The sequence below is a fragment of the Acomys russatus genome, chromosome 5, assembly GCF_903995435.1.
Source record: "Acomys russatus chromosome 5, mAcoRus1.1, whole genome shotgun sequence".
Classification (NCBI taxonomy): Eukaryota; Metazoa; Chordata; class Mammalia; order Rodentia; family Muridae; genus Acomys; species Acomys russatus.
The window spans coordinates 39,078,167-39,097,865 of NC_067141.1; the positions used below are offsets into that span (position 1 = coordinate 39,078,167).

General features: G+C 39.1%; 1 protein-coding gene and 1 pseudogene across 1 annotated transcript in view; both read right to left on the minus strand.

Annotated features, from left to right (window-relative positions):
* Positions 1-19,699, minus strand: part of Rorb (RAR related orphan receptor B) — a 175,577-nt gene that overhangs the window by 128,768 nt on the left and 27,110 nt on the right. The gene's annotated exons all lie outside the window — the stretch shown is intronic.
* On the minus strand, positions 5,967-6,425 carry LOC127189420 (40S ribosomal protein S18-like; annotated as a pseudogene).

Below are 19,699 nucleotides of genomic sequence, written 5' to 3' on the forward strand. Positions count from 1 at the left end.
CTAACACCGAATTTCTTAGAAAAGACACATGAGACCTTCTATAACCAAGGACCATGGGACTTCTTCCTCATCCCTGACAATTCTTTGAGCTTTGCTTCCTGCTCTTCTTTTGACAGCCAAAGTCCTAGCATGTCAGGGCTTTTGCATTTGTTACCCATTTTGCCTGGAAGACTGCGCCAGGTATCTATCCACGCTACAACCTCACCAGTTTCAAGTCTGGGCAAAAGCAATATGGAGGTCCCCTCAAGCTCCATTGATAATTGTAGCTTGTTTATTCTACTATTAGAATTTCTCAAATCAGCTATGACAAATCTCCTTGGTTTCTCTACGCCTGTCTCCTTTAATGTCAGTAGATGTTTCATCCTTCCTGAATGGATAGGTTTTTAATTAGTGAAGGTCACTTATGACTTCTTTCTCTTTATCTCCAAGTCACAATGCATGTGATCTGTTTTCCTTCTTTCCTCCAAAGTCGACCAGACTTCTTTCTTATTTAAAACCGGTTCTCCACAACTCAGATCTCATTCTTATTGCTTTCTCTGCCATTACATTTCTTTACTAGACACCTATGTCATTTCCATAACAGCTATTGTGAACAATGTGTCAGTAAAAATTAATGTAAAAATGTCTCTGTGATGTGTTTTTAGGTAATTGTGAATGAAATAGTTTTCCTGACTTCTTTCTCAACATGTTTGCTAATGACATATAGAAAATCTACAGATTGTTAATTTTGTATTCAGTCACTTTATTGACAGTGTTCATCAGTTATAAAATTATTTTATGGCAGTCTTTAGAGCCTTGTATGACCAGAGGGAAAGCTACTTTGGCTTTTTCCTGTCTTATTTTTACCTCTTTTACTTTCTTACTTAATTGCTATAGCTAAGATTTCAAGCATTACAATGAATAAGAATGGAGAAAGTGTATACCCTTGTCTTGCTGCTGATATTAACAGAAATGTTTGATTTTATTCTCGTTTAGTATAATGTTATCCATCAGTTTGTTGTATAAAGCCTCTAGCATTTGGAAATATGTTCCTTTAGTCCTGATTTCTTTGGGGGCTCTTTATTGTGAATTGATAGTAGATTCTGTCAAAAGCCTTTTCTGTATCTATTGAGATGGCCATGTGCCTTCTGTCTTTTCTGCATCTATTGAGATGGCCATGTGTCTTCTGTCTTTGAACCCGTTCATATTATATATTACATTGGTTTATTTAAATATAACGAACCACCCAAGAATCTCTGGAATGAAGGTAAGCTGCTCATGTAGAATGAAATATTTTTTTGATGTTATGCTTTCAAAACCTTATTGAAAAATTTGCATGGTTAGCCTTCAGAGAGACTGGCTTATAACTTTCTTTCTCTTTTTCTTTCTTTCTTTTTTCCTTCCTTTCCTTTTTTTGTCTTTTCCAATTTTGACATCAGGGTATTAATGGCTTTATAAGAGACTGTGTAGCATACCTTCTCTTTCTGGTTTTTGAAATAGGTCAAGAAGTACTGCTGTTAGCTCTTTAACTATGTAGTGTAACATCACTGATTCCATCTGGGCCTGCATGTTACTTTGGGAGACTTTTTAATTAGTGTTTTTATTTTGTCTTGTTATAGATTTGCTTAAGTTTATTTTTCCTTTTAGTTTAATTTTGGTAGATTATATACATCTACAAGTTAACCATTTCTTTTAGATTTTTCAAGATATTGATATATAAATTTAAAGGTGTGTCACAATGATTTTTCTACATTCACTTGGCACTTGTTGTAATGGCTCATTTTTATCTCTAATTCATTTGGACCTTCTTTCTCTTGATTAGCTTGACTAAGCATTTGTTGGCCTTATTTATTGCTTCAAAGAGCCAACTTGTACATTCTTCATGTTTTATGTTTTCATCAATTTCTGTCCTCGTATTAATATTTTTTATCTTCTTCTTATCATTTGTTTGACTTGTTTACATTTTACTAAGTCTTTAGTTTCATTATTACGCTATTTATTTGAGATGTGTATGACTATTTATGTTTTTCATATTTAGCTTCCTTCCTAGGAAGTATTTCAAAGTCTTGGATATATTTTGTTTTTATTTTCACTCCTTTCTAGGCCATGTTCTTTATTTCCACCTTGATTTTTTCCATGTGCACAACTGCATTTTCATTATTCAATAGTGTGCCATTAGGTTTCCATGAGTGTCTGTGTGCTCTGCATTTTTTCTTATTCTTGATTTCTAGTTTTGTTCCATTGTGGAAGGTGGGACATAGGACATTATTTCAATTTCCCATTCTTTGTTAAGACTTGCTTTGTGTCCTAATATATGATCTACTTCAGAGATGGCCCCAGGGACTGCTAAGAGGAATATATCAGAAGATTTCTAAAACATCTTTTTTGATGCTATTACCCTTCTGCTCTTGAACCTTGTCCTTTCTTGTCCCATTGATTTTTATTTTCAAATTCCCTTCTCAAATGCTTCCTCTTCCACAAATACCCTCCCTATGACATAAAAAGGAGATTTGAATTTTCATTCCCACTAAAACACAGAATGACCTCACCATGATAATATTAAATACATCTCCCATTAAAATAAACCTGGAATATTTCAAGAAGTCAACTTGGTTAGTTATTTATGCAAAGTAATAGAAATATTTGATAGATAAAGATTACTCCAACTCGAACTACCAAAATATCAGAAGTCCTCCCAACTGAACCAACCTTTTGGGTTATAACACTATATTTACACCTCTTTGAAACCAACAATTGAAGAGGAATTTAAATAAATTCAGTTTTGCGCCTCATCCAATCGGACACTAATTATCACTCTGCAAACAGGGCACCGTCTTTCCTGCTAAGCTGTAAAGGATTTTGAGCATGATGGAAACAGAGGAAGAGCATCTTTACATTCACTTAGGTCAGCCATCCACAGAACTCTTTCCATCCACGCCCTCCTAAGCGCTTCAGCATCTTTACTATGAATCCCCAACTGAAGATGATGTAGAGGAGCTTCTGTGGGGTTAAATGTCTCCTCTGATTGCACCAAGGTAGTTAATGGTCTGAGTTCTAAGCACCAGCTTCCAAAGTTCATCTTTATTTTTTTGATTGTGACAGGGGACTTGACTGGCATCTATGGTTATTCTGCAGGTAGGTTGGGTCAGCGGATATGGCTGACATGAGAGAGTCCTGTGTACCAGTTTCTCCTAGGATATGGGTTTGACCATGCTCCCTAGTTATTGACTTTTCTGAGCATCTCACAACAGCCTGGCGGCGTGAGTTAGGAGGAACAACAGAAGTATAAAGTGGTATGCAGGGAGATCTCTAGGCCCTGAGGGTCATTGTCATTTAGCAAGAGCTGGACCTTTCCCTGAAGTGCATTTGCTTATTTATCTGAATGCACTGTCTGCAAATAGGGAAACGATCCAGCCATCGGTAGAGCACAGGCCCCCTCCCAGACCTTTGGTTCTAGCCATTTTCAAAACCAAATTGTATGTGTGGGACCTCAGGATGTTGGGGTCACTAGACAGTGCAGTGCTGACTTTATGAATCTACGAGAGTGGAAGAAAAGAGATCTGGCTGGACTGACTAGCATGGGCCATTTCAGCCTCCTTCATGTGACCAAACTGCAATCAATATCAATAGCGGTGTTCTCTAATCAGGAGGATAATGACAGAGAATGGAGCGAACAAAGGCAAAGGCAAGCCTGAGAGTGTTTGGATGAGGCAGGACCTGTGGCTCAGTAATGATGACAGCATAGAAGGAGGAGAGGCACCGTGTGTGCTGACAGCACCTTTTGCTGATCTCTTATACCAAGAAGAGTCCCTGGTACAATCTCCTGAAAGCTTCCATTTAATTTCAGCTCTCCTCAGCCAAGGGACTGGAAAGAACACCTATAAACAGAAAGATTCTAACTTCAAGGTGCTCTTTTCAACAAAGGCCCAGTCACTTCTGACTTTGTCCCTGAATGTGAAGCCAGCTTTCATATCGCATGCATTTAGCGGAGACTGTGTTTCTAGTAATTTCCTCCCTACCTTGATGAAGTGATATTAATTTCCTTTGCATTGCAGCAGCGGAAAATATCTCCCATCTCTCTTTTTGATGTCACTGATAGAGGAATATATTAGTTTTTTATAGGATTGACTAGGGACACATTATTTACCTACTCAGCTCGTTTCCATTTAAACATGTGTTATTTCAAGACAGTTTCAAAACCCTTGCTTCTTTTTCTTTGAAGCTAAGGCTTTTATTTAGAAGCTACAATTCCTTGAACTCCCAAATTTACCTGGAGTGTTCTTTTGGAAACAGCTTGTGACTTCTTGGATCTCATGTGGTTCTGATGTCATGGCCTGGCATAGGGAAAAGAATGGCTCCATAAACTTGCCGACTGAGCCAATAAATAAGCAATAAAATGGGTTCTCAGAGATAAGAGCAAATAGCCTGTTGTTCCTCTGCAAGATGTGAATGGAGGTGTGGCATATGATGAACAAAGGGGGGCCTCCTCTAATGGGCGTGCTGTATCTTGTGGAGCTCAGCACAGCTCACTCCTTTGGAGGTGGGGGTCATCTGTATGGGCGGTAGTATTACAAACTCACTGAACTGGCTAGAAGGAGATATTTTGGCACCATCAGTCTAATAGGTAGGATTGGCACCAAAAAAAAACAAACCAAACCAAAAAAAAAAAAAAAAACAAAAAACAAAAAACAAAAAACAAAAACAAAAACAAAACAGTGGAAGAATAGGCAGTGGTTTTTTTTGTTTTGTTTTGTTTTTTGTTTGGTTTTTTTGTTTTGTTTTGTTTTGTTTTGTTTTTAAATCAGATGGAAGGATATCAGTGGCCCTTATGTTGAAGGCTTCATGGTCAGTATGAGTGTGTCGAAAAGAGTGAACTCATGCTGAGGACCCCAAATACACAGGCAGTGTGCTAGGCACTTCATACATGTTCTGGGATGAAATTTTCGTGGGCCACCTTCTTAAGGAAGGTTCCGTTAATCCCATATTAAGTGTGAGAACTCTGAAGCTCAGGACACTACACAGCTAGGATATGGAAATGCCGGACTCAGTTCAGGTTCCCCGACTTCCGCAGACAACTGTGGAAGTGGACATTGAGATGTATGGGGACCTGCAGGACGGTTGGATAATTAATCTTGGGAGCACAAGCATTTTGAGTGGAGTTAGCACAGAACTTTTCTGAAAATTTGTTGGAAAAAGCAGAGAAGTGGCAACTTTGCTGAACCTGAGCAATAACATTTTTTTTTAACTAGTTGTGAAAAATTTGCTGAGAACAGAATCTTGCACACTGCTTCCCATCCCTCCCTTCTCCACCATGACTTCTGTGACCTGTGTTGCACTTTTTTATCTGCCATTTCTTTCCCTTTGCTTTTATATTTCTTATCTCTTTATTGTCTGGCATAGTGGGTAAGGCGTCCAGATCTGTCTTTGGTTATTGTTTGGTTGTGATTTTTTCAGTGTTATATACTTGCTGACATGTAAATTTAATCAATAAATATATTTTAAGGTTTTATTTATTTTATTCTATGGGTATAGGTGTTTTCTTGTATGTAAGTATGTATGTATGTGCAGAAGAGGAAGTCAGATTCTGTAACTGGAGTTAGATGAAAATGAGATGGGTCCTCTGCAGAAGCATTTCCCCAGCTCTTTAATTAATATGTTTTTAGTTTTTGAAAGGTTTTTGCTTTCTTCAAAGAAAAGTTCTTTTCTTCTGTTTATCATTCACATATGTCACTCCTTGTGTTTCCTTCCTAATACTAATAATGCTGAAATTACATTTTGTTTTTCTAATCCTAGTACGTGACATCTTGATGTGTCTGGTTATTCTGTCTAGTATTTCAGTCAGTATATCTCATTTTTGTCAATATCTTGTTAGTTTTCATAGTCAATCTATCTGTGTGAATTGAGGTCAGGATTGGAATTTCACTTTTACTTTCTTTCTTTTTTTTCCAAGTATATAAACTATTTATTAACAGCGAAGGCCCAGAAACTTATTTCTTCTTGGACACACCCACAGTGTGGCCGTGGAGGCCAGTGGTCTTGGTGTGCTGACCACGGACATGAAGGCCCCAGAAGTGGCGCAGACCCCTGTGTGATCTGATCTTCTTCAGTTGCTCCAGGTCCTCATGAAGCTTGCTGTCCAGGCTGCTGGCCAGAACTTGGCTGTACTTTCTGTCCTTCACGTTCTTCTGTCTGTTCAGGAACCAGTCTGGGATCTTGTACTGTCATGGATTCTGCATGATGGTGATCACACACTCCACCTCATCCTCCGTGAGTTCTCCAGTCCTCTTGGCGAGGTCAATGTCTGCTTTCCTCAACACCACAGGAGCATATCTTCGCCCCACACCCTTAATGGCAGTGACCACAAAGGCTATTTTCTGCCGCCTATAGGTGTTGGTGTTGAGTACTCCCAGAATGTGCTGGAACTTCTCGGGGATCACTAGAGACATGGTGGTGGCACAAGCGGAGGCGTGTCCACTTTTTCTTTCTTAAGAGAATTATGTTTGCACTCAATAGATAGGTAGCTGTAGTAATGCCTATTATCTCAAATCACCTTGTGGATGGAGTTGGAGCTCCCCCTGTGCATGGTATAAGTTTGGGCTTCTGGGTACCAGGATGACTGCTTTGTAGTTACCAGTTGTCAAGGGAGCCGTTTCTCCTCTATAACCAAGGTAGCGACATTACTGCCCTTCCAGTTTCATGGAGGCTCCTCAGGATAATCCCAGTCTAGGAGAGCTCTTGAGACCACTGTCCTTTCTCCTTGGCTCCCCTCCCAAGTCTTCAAAATGGAAGCTGCTAATGATGGGCAGCTCAGGGATGAGAGCAGCTTAAATGCCCTGTCCTCGCATCCTATGAATTCACCATAGCTTATGAATTTGGAAGATGGATATTGAAAAACTCCTCACAAAGTAAACGCATCTCAAGAACTTGAATAACTTATTTCTCAGCTCGCTGACATGCTCTACACAACTTGTGGCTCAGGAGTGGGGTCAGCCATTAAAACAGAAGCTATGGAAGGATGTGAGGCCAGGCCGGAGAATGGCATGGTTGTTTGCAGATAAATATATTTTCCCTTAATAATCTCACCGTTGATTTTCTTTGAGGATTATTTTAATTTTTAAAACTGTTTTTAAAATGTATAATAGCTTTATCTGCTAGACTGCTCTTAATTCTAGATTTCACATTTTTTTTCCTCTCAGAAATATTGGATTTTTACTCAGAAAATGTGTCTTTACAAATTGTTTTCTCAGGTGCTTCCTCAGATTCTTGGTGAGCTCTAACCTGGCACAACCACAAGAGGTAGTAGTTTGACTATTCATCTTATGTTGCGAATGACTTTGCCCTTGGAACCAATAATCTCACTGTGGGAATCTCTCCTGCAGATTTTTCTGTCAAAGTACTATATTTATGAGTTTCTTTGTTGAGGGGTTGTTAATAAAATCAAAGACTGGAAAATCTTAAATGAGCCACAATAATCAATTCTTGTAGATTTACACAATGAAATGGTGCACAGCTATGAAAATAAAATGTTATATTACGAATAATGGATTATTTTAAGTGAGAGAAGAAAAATAACACAATATATTGTATTCTACTTTCAAGTATAAAAGAAAAATTTCCAGTATGTGTTCTTTTTCTAATGTAAGTCTTTGTCAAGTGAACAAACATGTGTCTTAGGAGCTCATATTAATTATTTTGAGTATTATTCCATTTACTTATCATTAAACCCTTTGATATGGATACAATTTCTGCTTATGAGCAAACTGAGGGACAGAGAGGGTATCATGTCTGAGTTTGCACAGCTAGGAAGTAAAAGGAAACAAACAAAAGTCCTAAATAAGAGTTCTCAGCATGGCCACAAAACAACTGCACGCAACTGGGGGATGGATAAGAAGTGCTAATATAGGGGCCGAGCGATGGCTCAACAGTTCCCAGCATGGGCTGCTCTTCTAGAGGACAGGGATTCGATTTCTAGCACCCACATGGAAGCTCTGGTAACCATCTGTGTCTCCAGTTGACCTCCTCAGGCATATGTATAAAATGAAATGAAAATTATATGAGAAAAAGCCTCAGTAATATATCCTGTTGTAATATGTTTTCAAACTGTGAGAATGAACTAATAAGCGAAGTCGTCTTTGTGTGTTTATCCATTAATATAGAAATCTTAGATCCCACCCCCCACATCCACCCACCCCTCCCAGTGGAAGATGCCCAGTTTGTCATAGTGCTGGAAGAACAATGTGGAATTAATAACAACTTTCCTTTATCCCAGTATCCCTCTGTGGCCATGGGACCCAAAGAAGCTGGGACTCAAACATAACCAAACTAAACTGTTCTGGTTCTGAATTCCTTTAAGCCAGTCATTCTTATTTGTGATCCAAACAGGAAGAAAACTTTGTTTTCCTTTGGAAACTTTATTTGGGTAGGCAGAGGCAGTAGGAGTTAGCTACAAAAGTTATGGTTTCTTGTGACTGTGCTTGAAAGTGGCCCCTTCTCTTGATGTCCAGTGCTGAGTCCCCTTTCCTTACTCTACCGTGCCTGTGACACTCTCCCTGGACTTCCCTCCTGATACCTGCCATTTGTGTGTTGCTGATTTGTTCATAAGCTGTACTAATGAAGAAAATGCTCTGTGTGAGCCACTCTCAGTAAGTGGGAGTTCCTCTCAGAAAGTTTTAGTTTAATTTGAAATGGGCACCTTAAAAAAAAAAATAAAAGCATGATTTTCTGTTTCTCTGATTTGCTTTCTCAACACCAGCTCATCTTGGTCAATTGTTTTTCCCTTATTTTCCTGGCATTCTAGAACAAGTTTTTCTAAATGTATTGCACGGTAGGAGCGTATAAAGAAACGTCAAAACTGAAGTCTGCTGGAAACAAAACAACCCAGAAAAACCAAAATAAATGCACGTTATCCTGAATGCTTGGTCCCATTCTGCCCTGGTTCCTAATGGATTGCTTCCTCACTAGCTACAGATAAATATGGGAGGCGTTGTCTCAGCGTTCTCCAGGACTTGTTCTAAATTTAAGTTGGCTTTTCTAGCCTCTTAGAACATGAGCTTTAGTCCAGCTTCTGTGTTTATAGTTCTATGTAATTGCCAGTGGGACGGAGCATGCAGGCCACGATTTTGTTTTTTGTGTCTAACTGTGCAAAATGCATGAACAGACACAGTGCAAACACTTCATCTTCTTTGAGGTAGCTATTATTTATTATGTATGCCTTTTTCATTCATTGTGGAAGGATCAGGGAGCTTGGGAAAAAAATGTTCAAGGTCAACCAGCTAGATGAGCTTGGATTCAAATCCAGTTTTCTCTGACTCTGAGTACCATGCTATTAATTATGGCTAAAATACTTCCCTTTTACTTTAACTCTTTACTGGAATCCTAATTGTGTGTTTTTCCCATTGTTATCATTTACCATGAGCTACTCAGAATTATTTTATGAAGCAGATCAGACATAATGCTTATAACAAATCTTATGGCTATATTTGTATACTAATTTTAACTATTCAGTAATAATCATTTAAAAACCTAACAAATGCTATACGTCACCAATGTATGACATTTTTCATTAAACCAGTATATTACACTAATGACTATACTAACAAGGTAACCTTTTGCAAATGTCTTTCTTGTTTTTTAAGTTTTAAAGTTTTATTTTATTCACTTGCGATTTTTAGATCAAGTTGGTAAGCAGTGAACAGTACAGAAAGAATTCTACAGCAACACTGCTTTTAGCTCTTTCAGGATTGTTCAAGGAGCTTTTTGCAAACAAGGATGCTCTGTCTTCATCAGTTAACAATGATCTTTGTTATTTCTATATCCGCACTTCCCAACTTCATCAAACGACATTTAAAACTTCAAATGGCTCACAGCTAGTCAGCAATGAAGGCCTTTGAAAATGTTTCATTTTGAACTAATGAATAAAATGCTTACTTTTGAGGCAGAATGACTAACGTTAAATGTCATTCTTGTTTTAAAGAAAACAAACACCTGCTTGAAGATTCTTTTATATTTAACTAGAACTGAGGGTTGCACGTAAAGGGGAAAAATGAGATTTTTCAAGTTTCAGGAAATATAGTATGGCTTTTTTTTTAAATTGAGTGAGCCAACATAAATCAGAGAAAACTTACAACACTTAGAAACCAAATGGCCCAGTGGAGAAAATGTTTTTTCTTTGTTCTTAGGTGTCTCCTATATTGATGTTCCGTAAGTGAGAGAATCTAGAATTTATTCTTCAAACCTCCAAAGAGAAATACATCTTTTGAAAAATTAAAAAAAAAACCTTTTTTTGGTGTTAGAAAGCATGGAGAAAAGGCAGTGATGAAGAAGGGAGCCCGATACCCTGGAAACAGCGTCATGTTTGGGGATGAAGAGGCTTATGTTTCTAGTTCCGTCCTTCAGTAGTTCTGGAGCTGGAAGTCAGCTGCTTACTTGGAACTCATTTCCTTTATCTGTAAACCCAGCATCACTCCAGTCTCTTGTGTTTTTACCAAGTGCTTGATAGGAGTTTAGTTATGAGCAGAGACAGAAGCATCAAAACTCAAGATTGGTTATGGGCATGGTTCCTAGTGGGTTCTGGAATGCTTAACACATTTTAGGAAATTCAAACATCCTCCTCTTTTAACAAGTTCAAAGCCTTTTGAATGGCAAGTGTTAAGCTGTTGCCCTTGTGCTAGTCACCAAGTGACCTTGGCTCCTCAGCTGGTGTCTGCTTTGTGGTTTCTCTTTTTGAGCCACAGGAACAACATAAATGATTCCAGCTATACAGTCTGAGGAGGAGCCTTACAGTTACTCACGTGGCCATGTCATCGCAGGACAGGCAGGCTGAGCTGCGGTGTTGGAAATATATAGTCAGTTGAATTTCTTCCAGAAAACTGAAAGAAAGGGACATTTTGAACTGCTCATCTTCTCAATTACCCAAATATTTGAACAGCTGGTATTTGAATGTCTCAAGAGGCAGTGAAGAATTTTGCCTCGTGTATTTCTGAGGTCCTACATGAACTCACACAACTAGTCTGTTAAAATAGAGCATTTGTCCCTGCTGCCCCACAGGAAAATGTCACTTAATATTCTTTTTCCCACTTTCCTTCTTCTCCTCTGAATACACCTTCTTCCTTGTGGTCATAGTTCTCCTCAGATTGAATGTTGTGTCTTAGCTCTCTGTCAGTAGCATACCCCTCCCATAAAACTGTTTCATTTATTTATTTTATGTGTGTGAGTGTTTGGCCTGTGTGTATGTATGTATACCACATGTATGCCTGGTCCCTGTGGAGGTCAGAAGATGGTCCTAGAACTCTAGACACTGATAGTTGTGAGCCATTGAAACTGTCGAATCCAGGTCCTCTGCAAGAATACTAGGTGCTTGTAACTGCTGAGCCATCTCCTTAGTTCTGCATCCCCACTTTAAACCTAAAAACCAAAATGCTATTTCAAGCATCTAAATCAGGTTAGATTTTCAGTTGAAGAGGTATTTTTTCCTATATATAACTGAACTGAAGGACTTAATAGCTTGTGTAACTAGAAAAGTTTATTATACAAATTAGTCATATATTTGCTTTTTATATTTGCTTTTGCTACTTCCATGTGTGAAGTCAGTGGCCCATAATTATCTTAAAATCATGAGTCACAGCTTTTTGTAATTTTAATAAGTAAAAATAAAAGATGCACCTGTAAAGCCCTATATAATGTTGCTGTTGAGACATTTGGTTTTCCACTTAACTTCTTATGAATGAGCAGTAGTAAAATGCCTTCAATCTCTATACCACTAACCTGCACACCAGACACAAACACTGCTAAATCTCCTTACAACATGGTCTTCCCCTGTGATAAGTTTAGACTGCACATGGGAACATTCCACACCAGCCCCCCTCTTTATTTTGTGCATGTGCTTACCACAGAATGACAAGGGAAGTTACCCTAAAATCCTTTCGGATATGCAAAACATCTTTCAAACTTCTAAAATCAACAGATAGAAACAGGAGCTTCCGACTCAACCCTGTTAGATAAGTGGAAGCATCTGGAGAGTGGAGAGTGTCTTTTCCTGGGAATGGGAGAAGGCATTGTAGGTGGAGCCCTGTGACGCCAGTGGGGGGTCTGCATTGTGTTATTGGCCAGACAGTCTCTTGTCTTATTCAGTGTGAGTAACCTAGAAGCTGGTGGAAACAGAGATCTACACAGGCTTTATCCAAAAGGCAAGGCAAACTTCTCCACAGTGCAGAGATTTGCCTTTTCATCTCTTCCCTCCATGTATTTTAATAAAGCGAATAAAACCACATGCCTCTTTTTGTACAGTGATGTACCTCCACCCTATGTGGATGTCTCCCTCCTGCCCCCCACCTCCGGCCCTCTGTTGCTCTGGGAAAGATGCAGTTTTTATGTGAGCTAACTGCATGTTTCACCTTGTTCTCCAGGGCTCTGAATTGCCAGTCTTGTGATGCACTGTCACAACTTATGCGTGACTGACGGGTTACAGAGCCTGCTGATCTATATGGAGAGGTGAGAATTTGTCACTGTGCATAAGCAGAGAGATCAGTCAGATACAGTGATAGATCTGCTCTTTGCCTGGATTCATCTGCTGCTATATTAGGGCAGTTCCACAGCTGCCAAATCCAATTGTGAGCCTGGCTTTGTGGTTGAGGAAACAGAAAAGGAGGGAATGATGTCCTGACATAGCCACTTTGGGATACAGTATCTGCAGAGTGAAAATATTATTGTAACCAATATATCAAAGTATTTTCTGACTGCCAACTGTAGGGCTGCCTCAGTAACTTTAGCAATCTTTCCCGAGCATGGCAGAAGAGCTTATAGATTGTGGTTTTTGGAGCTGCAAGTTAGTAACCAGGGTATAAGTATTTGGGCAGACTCATACAGAACTCAGTTTGACTCTTTTTCTAGGCCCGCTAATTCTAATTAGCCTCTAACATGACTAATGAAACAATCACTCTGATACCAAGGGCAGCATATGGTCAAATGACCCTTGAACAAGCTGCAATGGCATTACATGAAAATAGTACAGATTTTTCAAAGCTCATTAACAGTAAGGGCATAAAAGACACAGTGCTTGTCAGGTTGGAGGGTACAAACCATGTATGGTGTCTTCTCTGTTCTTGTGTTCGTTCCTCAGCCGTGTTCGTGACTATTCACATAGATTACAGAGGAGGAAAGAAAGAAGATCAAAGAACTAAAACCAGGTGATCATCAACCAAATTTAACTAGTGTCCTTTAATAGGTAGCTGCCACGCAGAATTCTGCCTCCGAGTGAAACTTGTTTCTCAGCTCCCCCTAGGATAGTTGAAGGGCACTGTGTGTGATTTTTATTCTGGGATGACCCTGGCAACTTTAACCATAGGAAAAGAAGAGGAGGCAAGGTACAGGAATACTGGTGAAGTAGGGGAGCATTATGATGGAAGTAGCATGTAGATTCAGCCTGTTTCAGAATGCCCAGGGAAGAGACAAGTAAGTCTGTCATTGAAAACCACTCCATGGCACCACAGCAGCTAGCCACTACTTAAATAAATTATTTTTCTCCCATCTACCTGATTAAATAAAGAGCCAGATGTGTGATGTCCTTCATTAATAAGCTCTTTACTACTTCCCAACAGGTGGTTGTAATTTCTTTTCTTGAAAGTCACTGAATTTCAGCTTTTCTGTAAGAAGGTGTAGTCGTTATCCTTAAAGGTCGGGACCTCAGCAGTAGTGCATACTTGAAAGAGTCAGAGCACGTCTTTGCCTTCTGCATTACAGGACTGTGGCTCATGCTATGGGGACAGAGGCACATGGGTGATAACCAGCATCATTGTCTCTCTGGACTGATGTTCAACCCTGCAGTCATTTTAAATAAGCTTGATAGGCCTGCCCATATTACATAGATTTTTTTTAAAGCAAAGGGAGGGGATTAAAAATAAAACCAACAATAACAATGCAATAAGCATTAGAATGTGTTAGCCCTTGGAGACTTTGGCTGTGATTAAAAATATACTCGTCAAAGGGACTCCACTCTCTAGCTTCCTGTCATTAGCACTATCCAGGTCAGGGATGTGGCTGTCACTGCCACTATTAGTAATTTCTCAGGACATTTTACAGAACTTTTCAAAAATGCAGGTCTCATCATGTTCCCAGAGTGGAAGCAACTGAATGAGGGCTCCTCAGGAACGAGATGGAAAAGCTGGCAAAATTCTGCATACTCATGAGGAAAGCAACGGGAAAACATTTTGACACTGAATGGATGCTATCAGAGGCAAGCATCTATTATTTCCCCTCACGGGGAAGTGGCATGTATGAGACAGTTCTATAAAATGAATCGGGAAGTCTTTCAGAAAATGTTTCTCTGGATAAGAGGCAACAAACTCAACTTTCTTAAGAGCCCAAACAGGAAACTGCGAGTGCAGCAGGGGTGGTAGGCAAGACGGAGGCCAGTTCTCAGCTATGGCTCTGCAAGTGTGCTCACAAATTTACTGACTTTCAAACTTTTCTTAACAAAAGAACTGAAAGTTTAGTTATTATGTTTTCCCAAAGTTTCAAAACGGAGGCAACTTATTCAAAACGAGTCCAACAAAACCACCTGCACACTGGTCACATAATTCTCTCTCTTCCTTCAAGAGGCACAGTGGAGTCTGGAAGCCTGTATTCCAACCCCTGGCAAATACCAGCTGCTTAAGAAAAGTTTATAGAGTGACTAGAGAGAGATAAACAAAGTTAATCTGTGCTATACCCTCTCTGTCATAGTGCACATGCGTGTATGCACCTGACCCCCAGCCCATCATATCAGCTATGATTTTTACCTGAAATAGCAAGGTATCATGTCCTTTGTAATGATTAAGCATCACCTGGATGCTAACCTCACCACTGACGTTCAGAAGGATAATGGCATGAGAAGGACATGTTGTTGGTGAGGGTATTACAAAGAATAAGATGCTCAGCTGAGCCAAGAGCCGAGAAGTGAACACATTCACTACCTGTACTATGAAGGTACAGTATAAATTGCATTGCATCTTAAAAAAAAAAAAGAAATAAAGATTCTTTATGGCATTAAAACCCCAAAAGAAATATGGTCAATGAAAAGGCAATGAAACTAGAAAGAAAAAAAAAAGACTAAGCTTGGAGTGCTATTTTCGGGGCTGAATATCAGATCTGATCTTTGAAAAAAGAAAAGAGGTGGATGAAGAATATGTTAGATTTAAATCATCTTCAAATATATCTGTCTAGGTAATTTGATTTTTCTTGAAATAAGATTGCATTCACGATTTCTCTACACATAGACTACCACAGGGAAGAACAGCGAGAGTACTTGCAGTGGTTTAAAGGAGGCAAGTCACCAGTCATATTGGGAATCTGAATATAAGGTCCCCGGTGGGTGGTGCTCTTTGGGCTGGTTAAGGGCTGTGGCCTTGCTGGAGGAAGCATGTGACTTGAGGAGGTTCGAAAGCCCCGTGCCGTTCCCAGTTGGGTCTCTCTGCTTCTTGCTTACAGTTTAAGACAGGAGCTCTCAGCTAGGTGTTTGGCTCCCGTGCCTGACCGCTTCAGTGCTTCCCTGTCATAATGAGGGCAGAGGGACCCTTAGCCCCCGGGAACTGCGAGCCCAAACAAGCCCTTCTTTCTATAGGTTGCCTTGGTTGTGCTGTGTTATCACAGCACTGGGAAAGTAACTGACACAGAAGTTGGTAGCAGGGAGTGGGTTATTATTGGGAGGAACCCTTCCACACTGTTGTATGGAGCAATCTAGAAGACTTTGTGACTGTGAACTGGAAAAGGGGCAGAAAGGCTGTCTTAGTAGGAGTCTAAAAGATTGTGCACAGAGCAAATTGGACTGAGGAGGACTAGCACAAGAGTTTGTTGTTGTTGTTGTTGTGTTTTTTTAAAAGAGGGGAACAACATTCACAACTTGGCTAGAGACTGTTTCTGTGCTGTTCCAGCAAAGAATGTGGCTGCTTTCTACCCTTGTCCTAAGAACTTGCTCAAGGGTAAATTTTAAAGTAATGAATTAGTTTCTTTAATACAGTATTACTCAAGATGTTGTACCTGGAAACTCACACTAGTATTAAAATTCAAGGACAGGTGAGCTTGGAGCAGCCATTTATTTTGCTCCACAGTTTCACAAAGTTAGGTGTTCCTTTGTTTTTAGTCACAGTGACAGTGCGTCAACTTAGATGAGGAGAAACGCTGAAGGTTTTCATAGGCTTCTGACACCTCATAGAAGTAATTCTGGAGAAAAAATTTCACGATATGAATTTAGATGGAAATAATTTTGACAATAAATTTTTAAGACTAGGAATTCATCCCTCTTCCATTCCTCATCATGTGCCCCGTCAGCAAGAAGGCTTAGCAATCAGGTTTAGCAAATGTTTACTTGAAATTTTAATAGGTTGGGGAAAAGTGGAGAGAAGATATACTGAGTTCACTCATGCTTATATGTCTTTAAATTGACGATTCAATATGTAGGAGTTATTTTTCTTTTGTGTACTGAGAAGGCCATTATGAAATGAATATGTATATATACATGCATGTGTGTGCACACGGACTCAGATGTTCGAATTTAAGGAATGTATATCACTTAAACCAATCTCGTACAGAAAGAATAAAATTGCATGGGAGCACAATTCGGCATTTTTGAAAGGGGAATATCACTCACTTAAGAAAGGCATTTCAGCTTCCAGATTGCCCTTTAATAAGGGGTGTAATTCATAGAAAGCAGGAGCTCAAGATCCACTTTCATATACCGTCTGTACTGGGCACGTTGGGGTTATGAGAACAACTTAGAAGCAGAAACTTGACTTAGTGTTTCATCTTGATCAGTCCTTGCGATCTAATCAGGAAAATGCCAGTGTTCATGTCAGCAATTTACACCTTGTAGATGAGGTGATCTCATTGATGCTTACTGAAAACCATTTTGAAGTCAGCCCCGCTTATGTATCAAAGTGCTCCCGAGACCTCAAAGGTACCCCATCAAGTCAGTATCACTGACTCATGTAAAAGTTGACACCTACCCACTCCCTAATAACATGAGGAATTTTCCTTAATTATGAACATTTTGATGCTTACAACAAATATTTTATTCCTTAAGGATTCTGATGGATAGAAAAATGGAGAATCTCTTGAAAAAACAGTGGTGAAACAGAGAGAACCAACAAATGGTACATTGAAAGATTGGTTCATGGATTTGAACCCGGACGGTCTGGAACCATAGCCTGTTTGTATGGATGTTATTAAATTACTTCAACCTCATTCCCACATTTAAAATATGACATTAGTAAAAGTGACCTCCTCACAAGATTTTTTTCATTGTAATTAAATGAAATAAATCTAAAATTCAGGGATGAGTAGGCACACAACAAATGTTAGTGACTCTTTCCACTTGTGAGCAAGTGAAGTAGCAAAGGCCGTCGAACTCTGCCCAACCATCTCATCAACAAACACTCACTGGTGTGGTACTCCAAACAAAGAAGGGAAGATTCCGGAAAATTAGAAAAGGAAATAAATTACATTTAAAAGAGACAAATTTCAGGTTGTCCCTAAGTGCTATTGAAAACCCACTCATATTCAGAGTTGGAGTAGAGAAACAACTGTGGGTATATCTACAGCCTGTCTCCATCTTTGTCTAGTTTGCTCACAGTTTACAGATCGAAAGGGTAACGAGACTTTGGCCTGGCACACTAAATCCTGCGTTCAAACATAGAGAGCTGCCGGCTTTTCTGCCGCCAGACGGACGGCTGTTGGAAGAGAGATTAGGAGACACTCGAGACGTGGATGCCCGAGGCTCGCAGTCCTACCCATAATAAACAGTTTTCTTTTTCAGTAAACCAAATGCGATGGGAGCAGCTGCACCGTCAAAGTACCATTTTCACAGTTACTTCTAGCAATAACCGCACTTTAATGTGTTTCCACACATGGGCTCCGAGAACCTCCAGATCGCAGACTGACTCAAGTTGGGGAATCTAGTTCCTGTCCCCTCAGGGCCCCTTGGTCTTTGCTACAGCAGAAAAATGATCTCTGGTTTTTATTTTTTATTTTTTGTCACATAAATTTAGGGAAAAGCAAGTGAGAGGTCTTAAGTTTATTTTACAAACACATGAAAGTTCAAAATAAATTTTAGTAGGTACACAACATGTTGTGTAGTCTGCATAGATCTCTGTGGTAGGAACCTCACTCTGAGACCCCACTAGGAGACCACGTTTGATTGCGTCATCACTCACATGATGGTGTTAATAGCCATCGGTCCTCAAGTGTGTGAGGTCAATGTGTTAATCTGTAGCCACACGATTGATGAGATGGGTAGAAATGCTTTGGAACAATGAAACAATTTTTTAAGCTACTCAGAACTTGTTTTCAGTAGCACAATGAATCTGGAGGGACAGCTGTGTTCCGCTCCTAAGACACGTGGACAATACAGTGCAGAGTGCTGGTCACCTGTGAGTGAACACGAACTCATGTTGTTACCTCTTAGACAACATGTGAACTGCTGTAGCCCTGATCTTTCTTCTTGAAATCCAGAAAGTTGCAATAAATGACATCAAGCCTGTGATTTTATTCAATATTTTTCTTAGCAATAGGAAATGTAGTTTTGCTTTCATTGCATAGACTAAAAAAAAAAAAAAAAAGAGTACTACCCCACAACTTACCATACTGGCACTTTCGAACTGATCTTTCCTAAAGTTTCTCTTTTCAGAATTGATGAGGTTCATAAATACTACATTTTACTTATTAAGACTAGTTCCTGCCTCCCCTTTCTGGAATGCGGGGCTTTATTGGGGTGAGCATTCTTCATATTTTCAGTCACCACTATAGCCCCAGATTTAGAAAGTTCTACCACCTCCCTGCTTAACTTTATTAACTAGGCTATACCACTGTTTGACTTCCTACTGAGTTTTTGAAAAGAACCTTAGAAACACTGCTTCTTCCTGACTTCTTGTTAGAATTTATGTTATTCAGTGGGCAAGCCTTTAGCTGGTAATGAAAAATCAATATAGCCTTCAATCCTTCTAAGTTCTTTGTTTTACCTACAAAGGAATTAATAAGTCACAGTAGGAACTATGGCACACAAACACGCTGTTCTTTTTTCATATGCCATTCAGTTGACAAAAGGAAATATTGTTTATGTTCTGAAACTCAGGAGTTTGTCCTTTTTTTTCTCTCTTGATTTGAAGATTATATGGGCTGGAGTAATCTTTTGCATTTACTTACTGGCATTATAGATGCAAGTTGCAAAGTAGACCTAGTATTATATGTAATTAATAATTTCATGAGTATTTTTGAGTAATATATACCTCTTTACTCATATCTATCTGTCTCTGTCATCTATCTATCTATCTATCTATCTATCTATCATCTATGTATGTATGTGTATGTATGTATGTATGTATGTATGTATCTATCTATCTATCTATCTCTTTAGATTTATGTCTTAGCAAATCCAAGCAGAAAATACAAATTTCTCTTTATAAAGTTCTTTCATATTCAATCACGAGAATATTAGATTATGAGGCTCTTTGTTATTGGAATTAAAGATGTATTTTCCAAGAAATATTTTAGAAGCTTAAAGAAAAATTATTGTCTTTGCAGATGTGACATTTGCCCACAATATTCTACATTATTATTCACAATTCAATTTAAAAGACAGTATCATATTTAGAATTTGCTTTTCATATTTGAGTTATAATGATTGGCCTAAGCTTTGATTACTAGAGAAGGAAAAAAGCCAACATTGACTAAGAAAAGTGTTTACACCATACAA